This window comes from Vombatus ursinus, unplaced genomic scaffold (genome assembly GCF_900497805.2).
Source record: "Vombatus ursinus unplaced genomic scaffold, bare-nosed wombat genome assembly UNPS02007284.1, whole genome shotgun sequence".
Taxonomy (NCBI): domain Eukaryota; kingdom Metazoa; phylum Chordata; class Mammalia; order Diprotodontia; family Vombatidae; genus Vombatus; species Vombatus ursinus.
The window spans coordinates 12142672-12159928 of NW_020947062.1; positions in this window are offsets into that span (position 1 = coordinate 12142672).

A 17257-nucleotide genomic window follows, 5' to 3' on the forward strand; every position below is an offset into this window, starting at 1 on the left:
CATTCATGGGAAACTTTGATTCCTTATCAGGCTTGTCTCTCAACCCCAGGTGATTTCCCTGAAGGCTCAGGCCCTACTCCTAGGAACCCAAGATTTAGAGCTGGAAAGAAGGAGAAGGGAATAAGCATTTATATGTGCCACGCACTTTACATATATTATCTCATTTGATCCTCACAACAACCCTGCAAGGTAGGTGTTGTTACAATCCCCATTTTACCGTTGAAGAAACTGAGGCAAACAGGTTTTTAATTACATGCCCAGGGTCATACAGCTAGGAAGTATGTGAGGCTGGATTTTAATTCTGGCTTCCTGACTCCAGGCCAAGCACTCTGCCCATTGCACCACCAGCAGCCTTAGAGATCATCTATTCAATCTCACTCATTTTACAGACCTAGAGGGGTTGAGGGAAGTGCCTACCCTCATATAGGTAAGTAGCAGAATTGTACATCGTACAGAACAGTTATCTTATTTCAGTCTCTTTGCAGGGTTAGATTTTTATTATTTTGTGTAGTGTTTTGTGTGTGTGTGTGCATAGAGTATATATAGACCCCTTGCCCCAAAAGGAGTGTCGCAAACTGGCATTCACTTTGAGATTTTTTTTTAATTTAGAATTTGATCAAAAAATTCCAAAGGTACAAAATAGTCTGATACACTCATATTGAGATATAAATACAGCTTCATTAGCCCCCTATACTCAATATTTCCAACTCTTAAAAAGCTCTTTGATCCCACCATTGCAAATGTCAGCTATTCCAAATGTTAGTTTTGATATGACCTTGTCAAATCGCTCCCTGCTGACTATTCCTCTGGTGACAAGCGTATCCCCATTTAGCCAGGATACTCCTCAATGTTAGCAGACATACAGGGTGTGGCTGGACCCACACTCAAAACCTTTGTAGCTTGGCTTTATGAGCATAGCTTTTGAAGCTCTAAGGTTGCTTCCATGCCTCATGGACGCCAACACCCAAAGAGGACATCAGCAGAGATTACATTAACAACTTTGCTTTAAGTTTACTATTTAGGGTTCTACCATTATGTTGTCATTAATGTTTTTCATGCTACATTTACAGGAAACATTTCGACAACAGCTGTTTTTTGGTATTCGTTAATTCTTCAGATGCCAGGAAGTACCCAGGCTGTCAGTCTCCAATACACTCATGCAAAAAGTCTGTGGTTTAAAAGAAACCTTGATCACAGGCCATTATGTGTTTATACTTTAGCCTTGGTTGTTGTGATCTATATAATTGGAGAGCACTGACAGTGATGAAATTATGAATCCTTTGAAATATTTAGGTCTATTTTAGTCTTGTGTCCCCTCTAGAGAATATTTGAATGAATCTTTTTCTCAATTATGTCATTCTGAAATGGCTAATTTAGGTTATTTGTACTATGATGGGAAGGGCTTGTGTTTGAAGAATTCTTTATTTCCTGCTGGCACTGGACCTCACCCTTCAGCCTTTGAGATGTTTAATTCAGTTCAAAGGGCTTAGAAAAGAACTATCAGCTGCCTTGTACCTCTCAAAACATTAATAAATGAAGTCAAAGAACAGCCACCAAAAAGGGGGAAAAGGAAAGAAAACCTCACCCAGGTAAAAAAGAGGAAAATTTGAAGAAATGAGTAAGAAAAAAAGGCCCAATATAATGAATACTAAAAAAAAACATGAAGCAAAATCTCCATAAGGAAAGAACAAGACAGAAATAGTAACCTCTAGAAGAGAATGGACATATTGTATTGCAAGAACCTCCCAAGTGTGTTTTAATAGTTTTAAGGTTTGCAAAGCTCTTTATATTTATTATATAATTTGGTTCTCTAAAATAGGTCTTATTATTCCCAATTTACAGATGGGTAAACTGATACTCAGGTTAAGGTAGTGCAGTGGATAGAATGCCAGAGCCTAGAGTCAGGAAGACCTGAGTTCAAATGTGATCTCAGACACTTACTAGTTGTGTGACCCTGGGCAAGAGATTTATCCCTGTGTGCCTCAGTTTCTGCACCTATAAAATGAGCTGGAGAAGGAAATGGCAAACCACTCCAGTATCATTCCCAAGAAAACCCTAAATAGGGTCATAAAGAGTCAAACATGACTGAAATGACTCAACAACAACAACCTAGAAACCTAAGTTAAAAATACTTATATGATGACTTTGTAACCAATACTCCTAGACAGCTCCAATTCATATTGGATTGATACAAATAGCTAGAATACTAGAGGCATAGCTTGAAACCCAATATTATTTTTCAGAAGCTAGAAATCTAACTTGGAATCAGTGTTATAACTACATTGTCAAAAATACAATTGGAACACTAATTTTGGAAGTATTATTCTAAATAGGGAGAATCAAACTGGGGGAATCAATCTAATATTATCACTATGAAAGTAGAAATCAGGTATCTAACTACATAATATAAATCTACAATAAATCTACCTGGTAAGCTCTAAACCATGTTGCATTGTTCTAAATAGCTAAAATTTTCTATATCTAACTGAAGGAATCAAATATTTCCCCTAGAACTCTAGAAATCTAGGTAGAAGCCTGAATCAGATTAAAATGTCATTGGGAAATATGTAACAAAGTAAATAAAAATACAATAAAACATAGGTAACATTAAATGCATGTGCATGTACACATGTAATATACACATATAATGCAGATACATGTATATATGAACATATACATATATACACATGTATATATCAATAAGTCTGTCTTGAAAGTCTAATGTTTGTTGGCTTGTGACAAAGTTGTGAAGAAATAAAGAATTGACTCAGGAAACAAGGAAATCCATATCCATAACAAATAGGATCATAGAAACATAGATATACTAATAAGACTGCCTAGAAGACTCCAAATAGCCTGAATGTTGTAAATACAGCCGAAGGTTTCAAATATTTCCATGGCTCTGTGGCCATGAGGGCTTTGGTTGGAATTTCTGGGGAATGAGCCACCCCTTCTCCAGTTGTGACTGCACTTGACCTGAGCGGACTGTCCTCTGCACCCTACCTTCTCCCTGCTCAACTGAATTTTCCATGGGCATGAGAACTTCTATTTGCAGATGTTCAATTGCTATAACTAATTAATGAAGACAACTTTAAAATGGTAGTAAAACTCAGATTAAAACATTGGACTATATTGATACTAAGTAATAAAACATACATCTGTCCTTTAACAAATAGAAAGCTAAGGCCTAAGGGGCTAAAGATTTAAGAACATAATCAGGAGAAGGGATTGAGGAAGAGAAGGATTAATAACCCCTTGAACTAAGTCCCGTGATCCTTTGTAAGTGAATCCCTCTTTTGTGGGAGATAGCACAATAGGAAGTTATGTAAAGAGATAAGAGTCAGAGGGAATTGCAGCTATACTTTCACTCATTCCATAGGTAAACAGAGAAGGGATGGTAATTTCTTTAGTCTCTAGAACAAGTGTGGGGCTGTAGCAGGATAGGATGAAAGCAACAGTGGGAGAAGACTGAAATATGGGGAATAGGGGGCAGTTTTGCCCCTGAAAGGAAAACAAAAGGGTTCAACCTAAAAAATATTCACATAGGGTGAATGTGGTAAAAGGCACGAGTCTCTTTGTTTCTTATTATGTTCACAAGAAAAATGAACAATTTTTCAAAGGGAGAAACAGAAGTCTTATTATGAACTGGGCCTTAGGAATAGAGGGTAATCCTGTTAAAGACTGCAGTTAGGACTCAGGGTTACACCCATCCCAGGATGCTTTTTTTCAGCATCGCTTCCTTCATGAATTAATGTTACTAAGAATGAGTCACATCTGTAAAAGAGATGACGGGGGTAAAGCACAGTCATTGGTGTGCTAGAGCCAGGCTAATACTGACTGTAGAGAGCTTGATTGTTAAATTTTCAGTATGAGCATTCATACCCCCCAAATCAGCAAATACTATAAATTTGAACTTGATTTACTGTTTTATAGGTTGTCTGGGTATAAGAAAGTGATGGAGAAAATGTGAATAATGCAGATTAAACTTAAAGTATGTCAAGGGTACATTTCCCCCACCTTCTACCCCTGCCCCAGAGAGCTGATTGTTAAACATTCATCAGTATATCCCTACATGCAGTATGCAGCGATATAGAAATAGAATAGAGGGGCAGCTAGATGGCGCAGTGGATAGAGCACTGGCCCTGAAGTCAGGAGGACCTGAGTTCAAATGTGGCCTCACACACCTAACACTTACTAGCTGTGTGACCCTGGGCAAGTCACTTGACCCCAATTGCCTCACAAAAAAAAAAGAAAGAAAGAAAGAAATAGAATAGAAAAGGGAGTTCAAAATTGGTACTCCAGAAGCTCTACCATCCTGAGAAGAACAGAATAAAGAAAGAACATAGCGCATGAATTAGCAAAGTACAACACTAATTTATAATTAAAATCCATAAAAAGTATAGTCATAGGAAGACCATTTTTACTATTATAAAAATGCATATCTAAAATTAAAAGTTAATATTATTTGCAATGGGGAAATATGAGAAACATGCCTAATAAATATAGGCGTAGAAAACAAAGATGTCTCTTTTCCCCACTATTACCCAATTTTATAAATGCTCACCATGGCAGTAAGATGAGAAATAAAGTCACAAAAACTGACAAAGAAAGATGAAATTATTAATGTTTGCAGGTGACAGAACAGTCTACTTAGAAAACCACAAAGAATCAGAAAAGAAACCAATTGAGACCCTTAATGGTTTCAGTAAAGTAGCAGAATACAAAATTAACCCACAAAGGTCATCAGCATTCCTATGTAATGAAAGCAAAATCTAGGAGAAAAAAATAGAAAAAAGGGAAGGAAGAGAATAAGCATTTATTAAGCACACTATGTGCCTGTATTGTGCTAAATGTTTTACAAATATCTCATTTGATCCTCACAATAACCTTGTGAAGTAGGTATTGTTTTTATCCCCATTTTACAGATGAGAAAACTGAGACATCAGTTAAGTAACTTGCCCAGGATCACACAACTAGGAAGTGTCTGAGGCTTGAATTCAGGTCTTCCTGACTCCAGGCCTGGCACTGTATCCAAACTAGTTGCCACCTAGTTGCAACCCACCCCCCACCCCCCATACTGGAGTATTTTGCCATTTCCTTCTCCAGTAGCTTAAAACAAATAGAGGTTAAGTGACTTGCCCAGGTTCACACAGCGAGATTCTGAAGCCATATTTCAGTTCAGTTCCTCCTGTGCTCATCCACTGAGCCACCTAGCTGCCTCAAAACCATTTAGTGGTGGTTTAAAATAGAAGAGTATGTTAGTGGAAGAGACCTGGATAAGCAAAAATCAGAAACAAGCAAACTTAATAATGCAGTGTTCGGTAAACCCAAGAATATAAAGAACTGCCGAGGAAAAAGCTAGAAATCAGTTTAGTGACAGATTGCCTTAGACCAGCAGCTCATACTGTGTACCAGGGTAAGTTCCAAATGGACACTTGACAAATATAAAAAGTTACATCATCATCATCAAAAAAAAAAAAAAAACAGGAGGAAAATGGAATGGAGGCATCTTTCACAACTATGGCTAATGGGAGACTTTTTAGCCAAATGAAGGATAGAGATCACAAAAGATAAAATAAATAATTTCAGTTGCATGAAGCCTTTGGGAACTTTTTCATAAAGTCAACAACAGAGCTAGGACAAATAGGGAAACTTAGATTGTGAAAACGTCTTTGTATAAAACATCTCAATAAGTTGGCAAAGAAGACAAAAGATGGCAATTGCTTCACATCCCATCTAGCCATTCAGCTGGCCCATCTTGCCATATGCCCTACCATCCTGATTCACACTTCCCTCATAACCTTTCCACCTCTTGCTTGCTCTGGACACATTAATCAAATCAGTACCACTGCTTCCGGAGAGGGAATGCCATTTGACTGCCCTACAGAAAATTCCAAATGGGGTCATGAAGAGTCAGATATAGCTGAAAATATGTGTACATACTGTCTCCCTTGATAGAATGCTCTCTTTGAGAGCAGGGACCATTTGTTTTTGTATCCCTAGCAGCTAGCACAGTACCTGGCAGATAGGTGCTTAATAAATGCTTATTGATGTCTTGGTTGAATGCTTGAATGGATAAATGCTCAAAGGATATAAACAAGTAGCTATTTAAAAAAGAAATTACAAACTATTAACAGGACAGCTAAGTGGTGTAGTAGATAGAGTGCCAGGCCTGGAGTCAGGAAGACTCATCTTCCTGAGTTCAAATCTGAGCACAGACACCAACTGTGTGATCATGCACAAGTCATTTAACTCTGTTTGCCTCAGTTTGCTTGTCTGTAAAATCAGCTGGAGAAAGAAATGGCAAACCACTCCAGTAACTTTGCCAAGAAAATCCCAAATAGGGTTGTGAAGAGTCAGACATGATTGAAAATGATTGAACAACAACAAAACTGTTATTAACTCTATGAAACATTTCTTCAGATAGCTAATGATAAATGAATATCAAAACATTTCAATTGATGAACTGAAAGTTGAGAAGCTGGTTATTTTTTGTTGTTTTTTTTTAATTGGGAGAGAGCGTGAAAACTCATGTGAAGAATGTTTGCTATTGTCATAATTTTCTTGTTTTCTTGCATTTCCATCATAGGGGGAGTTATCAAGGCCCCTGCCTGATCTGCTCTGGCTAGAGCATACCCACCCCCCAAGCCCCTGGAGCATACATGGAGCTGAATTGAACTCTTCTGTCCATTTCCAAGGATCCATCTGCTCAACATCGAAGGATTTGGGGAAGATGTGATACCACCAGGGGGGAGAGAGGATGCATCAAAGAGTATTGACCACAGACTCAGTACAAAGAGCTACGAAGAGTACCTGCTCAGAAGACCTTGAAAGAAGTGATTCACATCCACCCTCTGGCGTTCTCCTTGTCTGGACTGTGGGGGCTTCGCAGGGCCTCTGTCTTGGACTTCCTTCCAATGGATAGGCAGTGGAATAAGGTCTCTCTCCCTCCCAAAAGCTTTAGTGGCAGCGGGCATATGTGCTGATCCTGAGGTTTGGCTGCCTCTTCTGTTTTGTGTTTCTTTCTCTGAACGTACGGGATCAAACAGTAAACCATGGTAATAGATGGATAAGATGGCTGTTTCTAGCTTTGAAGGGGATCTTGGTGAGTTAGAGAGTTTGGGAATTCCTGGGTTCCTCAGCCAGAACTGACTGTCATCAGGAGGAATTTTCTGTAACTACATATACCCTTCTCAAAAAAACAAAACAAAACACTACCCTAAGGAGGATACCTGGCTGGCCAGAAGACATGGACTGTGAGTGAGGTGTTCAGAAAGTACCGAATCAAGGTAAAGGTGAGATGCCTATCCAACAGTCTCACTAAGTGGTTCATATTGCAATGATTTAAATATCGTTCTCCTAGAAGAATACAGAAGGAGTTATAGGTGATTGTCCAGTCATTTTTCAGTTGTGTCTGACTCTTCTTGACCCCATTGGGGTTTTCTTGGCAGAGATACTGGAGTGGTTTACCATTTCCTTTTGCAGCTCATTTTATAGATGAGGGAACTGAGGCAAACAGGGCTAAGCAACTTGCCCAGGGTCACACAGCTAGTAAGTGTTTGGGGCCAGTGTTGAACTCAAGAAGATGAATCTTCCTGACTCCAGGTCCAGCACTCTATCCACTGTTCCATGTAGCTTTTCCTATATGGGGTTGTACCATGTTCTAAGTTTTTGTCAATGTGCACTTAGCAATTTTTTGTGTTTTAAGTCTTTCTTTTGTAGAGAAGGAAAGAAATAGTCTCTGATACCTGACCTACCTTGTACATTGAGTACCTCTCTGATGCGTTTTGGAAAGATCTTAGACATGAGCCAAACCTAAGTTTTTAAATGATTTTACCCAGAGCTCCTAGATTGGGGCAAGGGGTAGGGTGAAGAACCAGAGACAACAAGAAATAACCTCACTTCAATCTTTAGAGCCCTGGCTCCCTGCAGGACTGAACCTCATCTACGCCTGAGCCCAGAGCTATGACCGCTTTGTGGGAGAGGGGTCACAGCTTTTGCCAGCCTTTTGGCCAGTCTTTCTGGACCAGCCCCTGACTACATTAAATAACATTTTTCTGATAGTTGAAAAAAAAAAAAAGAAACATTGTTAAAGAGAGAGAGCTATGGAGAAGTGGATAAATAGCTAGCCTCAGAGTCAGGAAGACATAGTCCCAGTCCCCTTTCTGACACATAGTACTTGTATGACCTGGACAAGTCATTAATTTCTCAGTGCTCCAGGCAACCAAGACATAAATTTCAAAAAAGGTGCCAGTCTTCATTAGTAGATGGCATTTGGTTACTGGGAATTCTCTATCCCAGTAAAATCATATGTCTACTCACCCCAGACTAGCACTGCTCCACCCCCTCCCCCCCAAAAAATAAGAAAACTAGTGTTATTAAAGAATTGGAAACAAAACAGATGCCCATCAGTTGGGGAAAGACTAAATGACATTTATGGTGCAATAAATAAACATAATATAATATTACTGTGCCCTAAGTAGCAATAACTATGGAGAATTCAGAGACAGGTTTATGTGAACAGAGTAAAGTAAGCAGAACCAGGAAAACATATACACAATAAACAAATGCAACCCATAAAGGAAAAGAACATATAAACTGAAACTAATTGCTATGTAATTGTAATGACCAAACTTGGCACAGGAGAAGAGATTAAGAAAATGTCTCTTCTTCATGCCCTTCTTTGCAGAAGTGGGTGGCTGACATATAAGAGTGTGGAACATTACATATACTGTTGCAACTGGTTAGTATTTTGGTTAACCTTGCTGAATTTCCTCTCTCTCTCTCTCTCTTAAAATCTTTGTTACAAGGGATGTCTCACTGAGGAGGGGAGAGAGGAGGAATATATTTGGGAAAACAAAAAATAGAAATTTTAAAATAGTGTTGTCTCTTGAAAATACTCTGCCCCTCCATTGAACTGTCTTATATCAAAGTGCAGATAAATAATAATAATCATTATTGTTACTTACTAATATCAGGTAACCTGACTGGTAACTCTTTTATTATTAAACTATTAAAAACTTGGTAGTGAACATCAGTACAATGAATTAAACTTGCTCAGTAACTTTTTACATTTAATTTAGTTAATTTCAGCATATAAGAACTCTCCAGTCACTCCAAGTCTCTATTGAGATTCTTTTCATCCATTCATTCTCACTTTCTTATGGAATTGCATAGTTTCACGATTAGAATTTAGTTAGGTGGGAAATTGAGATTTGAAGAAAAAGAAGGGAAGTTTTAAAAATTTTTAACCAGAGCTGTAACACTGATCTTTGGGAAAAGTTTTGAAAGCCAATATTTTGACCTCTCTGGAATTCCAGTATACATTGATGTAAACAAAATACTTCAATAGCACTTTAAGGTTTAAGATGTGCTTTTGCCACAACTCTACAATAACAATCTAAGTTTTATTATCCAAGTAATTCAATAATCTAAGTATATAATCCAACTATTATCATCACTCGTTTGCAGATGAGGACATCAAAACAAGGTGAAGTGACTTATTTGACCAGGATAACAGAGCTGAAAATACAAGAGCCAGGATGTGAGCCTGAGTTTTCTGTTTTTCCAATTTTCTCTTTCTATAACGTTACAGTGCCTCCTAGTCAGACAGAGGCACAACAGTTCATCTTTCAAAGCTCTATTATAGATTTTAGGAGAAATGAACATGACTCTTTACAGATTGGAAATTTCTAGGTGAAAAGAGATTTGATCTGTGGCAGTAAATAGCTGAAACCAAAGCCAGCAATGACATTGAAAGGTGTTTTTGGATGGACATTTCTGCTGCAAAGGACAGGCTCCAAGAAGACAGGAAATAGTCATTCAGTTAATGACATTTATGGTACTTTCCCTGTGGGTGCATCACTATTCCACTGTTTTCTGTTTGGGAATTACAGAAGAATGTTTTGCATGACTTCACATGTATAATGGGTATCATAATGGGTATCACTGCCTTCTCAGTGGATAAGGGGAGAGACTGGAGAGAGAGAATTTGCAACCCAAAATTTAAAAAACAAATGTTAAAAAAATTAAATAAAATAATTTTTAAAAAGGAAATTAAAGACGAGACAGAAGCTTCAGCACCTGCCCTGAAACAGCTTATGGACACTATCTACTGCTGCTTAGAAACAGTAGTCATGGAGAGGAACCTGCTAGAGACAAGAATTCCCCAGCGGAGGAAAATTCAGAGGAAGCTGAAGGGTGAGGTTGGCGAGTTCTAAAAACATGCGTGTGCCCACGGAATGTTGAATGCAGCCACATGAGAGAATTCTGCCAACTTTAACCCCTGTTTGTCCACCTCCGTATCATTGCTTGCATCCTGTCTCATTTAAGTATTGCGGAAAGAGTGAGGCCTGGATCCAGCACTTATTAGCTATGTGATCATAGGCCAGACACTTCAGCCTCTCATTCTCAGTTTCCTCCTCCTCTATAAAATGGAAATAATAGTAATTCTCCTCTTCCAACTATGGCATAATGGGAAAAGCCCTCTATTTAGACCAAAAAACATGAGCTAGAATTGCAGATGTGGTCTTTAATACCTGTGTGACCTTGGGTTTTAATCACTTAACATCTTAGTTTCCTTATTCTGTTAAAAAAAAAAAAAGGCTTAAGAACCAGGAGAATGTTGTACACAGTAACAGCCACGTTGTGTGATGACTAATATTGATAGACTTAACCCTTCTCAGCAATACAAGGATCTAAGATACCTCCAAAGGCCTCATGATGGAAAGTGCTATCCACAGCCAAAGAAAGAGCTATGGAGTTTGAATGCAGATCGAAGCATACTATTTGCTATTCTTTTTCTTCTGTTGTGTTTTGTTTCCTCTTTCTGGTGGTTCCTCCTATTGGTTCTAATTCTTCCTTACAACATGACTAAAGTGAAAATATGTTTAATAGGAATGTATATGTATAGCCTATATCAGATTGTGTGCCATCTTGGGGAGGGAGGTAGGGAGGAAGGGGGAGAAAAATTTAAAACTCAAAAGCTTATGGAAGTGATTGTTGATAAATCAAAATAAATTAATTTTTTTAAAAAAAGGCTTAGCTGGCCTCAAAGATCTCTTTCAGCTCTAAATCTCTGATTCAATGTTCTCTAAGGTTCCTTCCAATTCTTTTTTTTTTGTTTGTTTGTCTTTTTTTCCTGTTAGGCAATCAGGGTTAAGTGACTTAGTGCCTGGGGTTACACAGCCAGTAAGTGTCAAGTGTCTGAGGCTGGATTTGAACTCAGGTCCTCCTGACTCCAGGACCAGTTTTCTATCCACTGCGCCACCTAGATGCCCCTCCCATTCTTGGTTCTAGGATCTGATCTATGACCTCTTGCTGGCACTTCCCTCCCTGCACAGGAACTTCCTGGCCCTGGCCTTCCTTGACTGTCTTCTCACCAGGGAGGCTTAAATTAGTACCACAGAACTCACTTGATTGCAGCCCTTCGCAGGTCCTGACCTTGACTCGGGCACACAGTACAGGTTTCAGGATATAAGCACATGAAAGACCCATGTATGATATCTGTGTATCTAAAAATCTGTTGGAGTGCACATTCTACTAACCACGAACTCCCATTTCCCCTTGGATCTCAGCCAGCCAGAATTATACACATGAGATCATACTGAGGCAAAAGGACATTTCCTAAAAATAGTCTATAGAGAAGGGTCAGGTTCTTTCTTCTTGTCTCTGGCTCTATACCTCCATCTCAGAACCCCAATGGAAATCACTTAAAACTCAGGCTTTACGCATGTCTAGCGTCTCCCCAGAAGGAATCAGCAAGGTTCTCAGTGTACAAGGTAGATAAGGTAAAGGACAACCATTTCTTTCCTCCACTACAGAGGGAGGGCTTAAAACATAGAAGATTCTTAAATACACATTGACAAAGAATCATAACATGATATAGTAACCCATAACTCACAATCTACAAAGAGGTTACTTAAAACATTAAAACGTGGAGCACTTAGTGGGACAGTTGAATAGGCATGTTACTTTGACCTTGGTTCAGTATTTTCTGAGCACTTCTCTCAAGGTCCATGTCTTCTGGCCATCCAGCTCAGGGCTTGGGTTCATCCTCCAAACAATGGTCATTTTCTCCAAGCAGGGTATACAGTTTCAGCCGACTCCTCCAGCTGCTCTCAAACTCTGAAACTCATGAGCTCGGCCTCAAATCTGGAATGTCCATCTCAGGACTGCTATTTGGTCACATATGTTCAGAGTAAGAAATACAAAACAGAAGAGGCCACCAGGGGCCCAAAATAGCATATAGCATATGTGCAAGAGAGCCTAGCCCTGAGCTCCCACATGTTCATCAGGCAGGAATAGAGACAATGAGTATATAAAAACATACAAGGTTCAAAGTAGATACAAGATAACCTTAAAAGGGAAGGCACCATGGGAAACCAAGCAAAACCTCAATGAATCAATCAATGAGAATATACTGTCGGGTATTGTAATAAACAATGGAGATATGATAACAAAAGAGATAGTCCCGGAGGCGGAGCCAAGATGGTGGAGTAAAGCTTGAGCTCTCTCCCAAACTCCTCCAAATACCTATAAAAAAAGGCTCTAAACAAATTCTAAAGCAGCAGAACCCACAAAAAGATGGAGCAAAAAAGTTTCCAGCCCAAGACAGCCTGGAAGGTTGATCGGAAAGGTATATCATGCTGGGCTGGAAAGGAGCGCAGTTCGGCGTGGACGCGCAGGCTGCAGCGACTCTGGAGCAGGCCTCAGAGGACTGAATCACAGGCAGCTATGGTGATTTACACACTTCTCAACCCAGGAATGCCAAAGACAACTTGGAAGGTAAGTGGGAAAAGTCTGTGTCAGCGGGGAGAGAGAGAAGCCGGTGGTCTCAGCTCAGCGGCGGCAGCGGCTGACTCCTGAGCTTCCGGCCCACAGACTGAAGGGGAATCGAGTGGTTGATCAGAGGGGGATTGCAGGGATCTCTCTGCTGGTGCAGGATTCTCTTGCTTTGCCTGTGCTTGGATCTGGGTCACAGTTCAGGGTGGCAGTCCTGGGGCAAGAAGGAGTGCTGGAGTGGTGGAGCTTGTAGTGGCTGTGGAGACGAAATCTCCTCATGGTTCCCAGACAGAAAAGAGTGCTCATAGACCAGAGCACAGGCCAGGAAAGGAGTAAATACCTCACCCTTGATCATACCACCTTGGAAGAATTGAAAATTTACAGGTCCCTAGAAGTATCTCTGAACACAGCTGCACAAAACCCCTGAAGCTTGGGACAGTACATTCTCCACACTGGAAACAGACTCCTACCTTAACAAAGAGTTTATAACTCAAGTAATTGGCTGGGATCATGAGCAAGCAGCGCAAAAAAGAGTCAGACTATATTATCTTACTTTGATGACAAAGAAGATCAAAACATACAACTAGAAGAAGACAACGAAGCCAAAGCTTCTACATCCAAAGCCTCCAAGAAAAATATGAATTGGTCCCAGGCCATGGAAGAGCTCAAAAAGGATTTTGAGAAGCAAGTAAGAGAAGTAGAGGAAAAACTGAGAGTGATGCTAAAGGAGACCCAAAAAAATACTGAAGAAAATAACACCTTAAAAAATAGCCTAACCCAAATGGCAAAAGAGGTCCAAAAAGCCAATGAGGAGAAGAATACCCTTAAAACCAAAATTAGCCAAATGGAAAAGAAAGTCCAAAAACTTACTGAAGAAAATACTTCCTTAAAAATTAGAATGGAGAAATTGGAAGATAGGGACAATTTGAGAAATCAGGGCACTGTAACACTAATCAAAAGGAATGAAAAAATAGAAGAGAATGTAAAATATCTCACTGGAAAAACAACTGACCCGGAAAATAGATCCAGGAGAGAGAACTTAAAAATTTTTGGACTATCTGAAAGCCACGATCAAAAAAAGAGCCTAGACATCATCTTTCAAGAAATTATCAAGGAAAACTGCCCTGGTATTTTAGAACCAGAGGGCAAAATAGAAATTGAAAGAATCCACCAATCACCTCCTGAAAGAGATCCCCAAAGGAAAACTCCTAGGAATGTTGTAGTCAAATTCCAGAATTCCCAGGTCAAGGAGAAGATATTACTAGCAGCCAGAAGGAAACAATTCAAGTATTGTGGAAACACAATCAGGATAACACAAAATTTAGCAGCTTCTACATTAAGGATCCGGAGGGCATGGAGTATGATATTCTGGAGTGCAAAGGAATTAGGACTACGACCTAGAATCACCTACCCAGCAAAACTGAGTATAATCCTTCAGGGTAAAAAATGGTCATTCAATGAAATAGAGGACTTTCAAGCATTCCTGTGGAGAAGACCAGAGCTGAATAGAAAATTTGACCTTCTAATACAAGACTCAAGTGAAACATGGAAGAGGTAAACAGGAAAGAGAAGTCATAAGAGACTTATTAAGGTTGAACTGTTTATATTCCTGCAGGGAAAGATGATATTTGTAACTCATGAGTCCTTTGTCAGTATTAGGGTAGTGGGAGGGAAAAAATTATATGTTTGTATAGATAGATAGAGGACACAGGGTGAGTTGAAGATGAAGGGGTGATATCTGGAAAATAAAATTAAGGGGCGGGAGAAGATTATACTGGAAGAAGGAGAAAGGGAGAAGTAGATTGAGGTAAAATATCTCACATGAAACAGACAGGAAAAGACTCACAGTGGAGGGGAAAGGTGAGAGGGAATGAGTGAATCTTATTCTCATAGGATTTGGCTTAAGGAGGGAATAACATACACAATGGGGTATGGAAATCTATCTTACTCTACAGGAAAATAAGGGGGGGAGGGGATAAGAGAGCATGGGGTTGATAGAGGGGAGGGCAGATTGAGGGAGGGGGTAAGCAAAAGCAAACACTTCTGAGGAGGGACAGGGTTAAAAGAGAGAATAGAATAAATGGGGGGTAGGATAGGTTGAAGGGAAATATACTTAGTTTTTCACAACAGGACTACTATAGAAGTGTTTTGCAAGACTACACATCTTTTTCCTGTATCGAGATGCTTGTCTTTTCAATGAGGGTGGGTGGGGAGAGAGGAAGGGAGAAAATTTGTAACCCAAAGTTTTAAAAACACATGTTAAAAATTTTTTTAAATGGAAAAAAAATGAAAAAAAAAGAGAGAGATTCCCTTAAAGACCTTGCATTCTAACAGAGTAGAAAATCTATATGTTGGGGCAGCTAGGTGGCAAAGTGGATAGAGCACCGGCCTTGAGTTCAAATGTGGCCTCAGACACATAACACTTTCTAGCTGTGCGACCCTGGGCAAGTCACTTAACCCCATTGCCTAGCCCCCTCCCGAAAAAAAATATATATATGTAATATAGAGGCATACATACAATGTAGATAAAATGAATTCAAGGTAGTTTTGAGAGGGAGTGAATAACCCATGAGTTCAGAAATGAATTAAAACAATTCTGAGGTACCACATCACCCCATCAGATTGACTAATATGACAGGAAAGGAAAATGACAAATGTTGGAGGGAATGTGGAAAAATTGGGATGTTAATGTACTCTTGAGTCATGAACTGATCCAACCATTTTGGAGAGCAATTTGGAACTATGCCCAAAAGGCTAAAAAACTATGCCTACCCAGCAATACTGCTACCAGGTCTATATCCCAAAAAGATCAAATAAAAAAGAAAAAGACCTATATGTACAAAGATATATAGCAGTTCTTTTCAAGGTAATAAAGAACTGGAAATTGAAGGGATGTCTATCAATTGGGGAATGACTGAACAAGTTGTAGTATATGATTATAATGAAATACTATTGTGCTATAAGAAATGACAAGCAGGGTGCTTTCAGAAAAATGTGGGTAAACTTATATGTATTGATGTAAAGTGAAGTGAGCAGAACCAGGAGAACATTGTACACAGTAACAGCAATATTGTATGATGATCAACTGTGAATGACTTAGGTATTCTCAGCAATACAATGATCCAAAACAATTCCAAAGGACTTATGATGAAAAATGCTCTCCCCCTCCAGAGAAAGAACTGATGGAACCACATTGTGCTATGACTAACTTTCATAGACTTGGTTCTTCTCAGAAATGCAGGGATCTAAGACAACTCCAAAAGACTCACGATGGAAAATGCCATCCACCTCCAGAGAAAGAACTATGGAGTCTGAATGCAGATTTTTTTTTTTTTTTTGCTTTTTGATGAGGCAATTGGGGGTAAGTGACTTGCCCAGGGTCACATAGCTAGTAAGTGTCAAGTGTCTGAGGCTGGATTTGAACTCAGGTCCTCCTGACTCCAAGGCCAGAGCTCTATCCACTACACCACCTAGCTGCCTCTGAATACAGATTGCAGTATACTATTTGCTCTCTTTTTGTTGTTGTTGTTTTGTTTTGTTTCTTCTTTCTCATGGTTGCTCCCATTGGTTCTAATACTTCTTTACAACATGATTAATGTGAAAACATGTTTAATATGAATGTATATGTAGAGCTGATATCAAATTGCATGCCATCTTGGGGAGGGGAGAAAGGAGGGAGAGGGAGAAAATTGAAAACTCAAAAGCTTACTGAAGTGAATGTTGAAAACTAAAACTAAATTAATTAATTAAAAAAAACCTGATGGATTCTGAACACAAATCAAAGCATACTTTCAAAACTTTATTTTTGGTTTGTTTTTTTTTTTTGGAGGGGAGGGGGTTAGGTATGTGTTTTCTTTTGCAACATGGCTAATATGGAAATATGTTTTGTACAACTACTTATGTATAATTGATATCAAATTGTTTGCCTTCTTAGGGAGGGAAAGAGAAGGGACAGGGGGAGGGAATTTGGATCTCAAAAATTACAAAAAATGAATGTTAGAAAAATAAATGAATGAATGAATGAATTTTAGAAATTATTTTACATGTAATTGAGAAAAAAACATCCTTTTTAAAAAAGCTTTGCAACAAGGGCAGTATATATGTGGTGTTGCTTTTGGGTAACTTGTTTAGTAATTAACTGAATTCACAATTAATTGTTCTTTGTATCCCTGGTACTTTTTAGCCTACTCTTTTTGCTTCTCAGTCAATGTATTATTTTCTTGTCAGTGTTTATAGATTTTTAAAATTAACATGGGCTCTGAACACTTTGTATAAGGCACATAAACAATAAGAGGCCTATATTTGGAGTGATCACTGGTGTTCTCATCCTTTGGTAATAGAAACATGACACCTTCTATTAAGAAAGATGGGATCAGGCCAGCATCTGAGAGGAAGCCAGCAAAGTGTCTTGCTAATAATATGTATGCAACTGTGAAGTGTTTGGGCCAATAATTATAGATCTTATCTGGTCCTA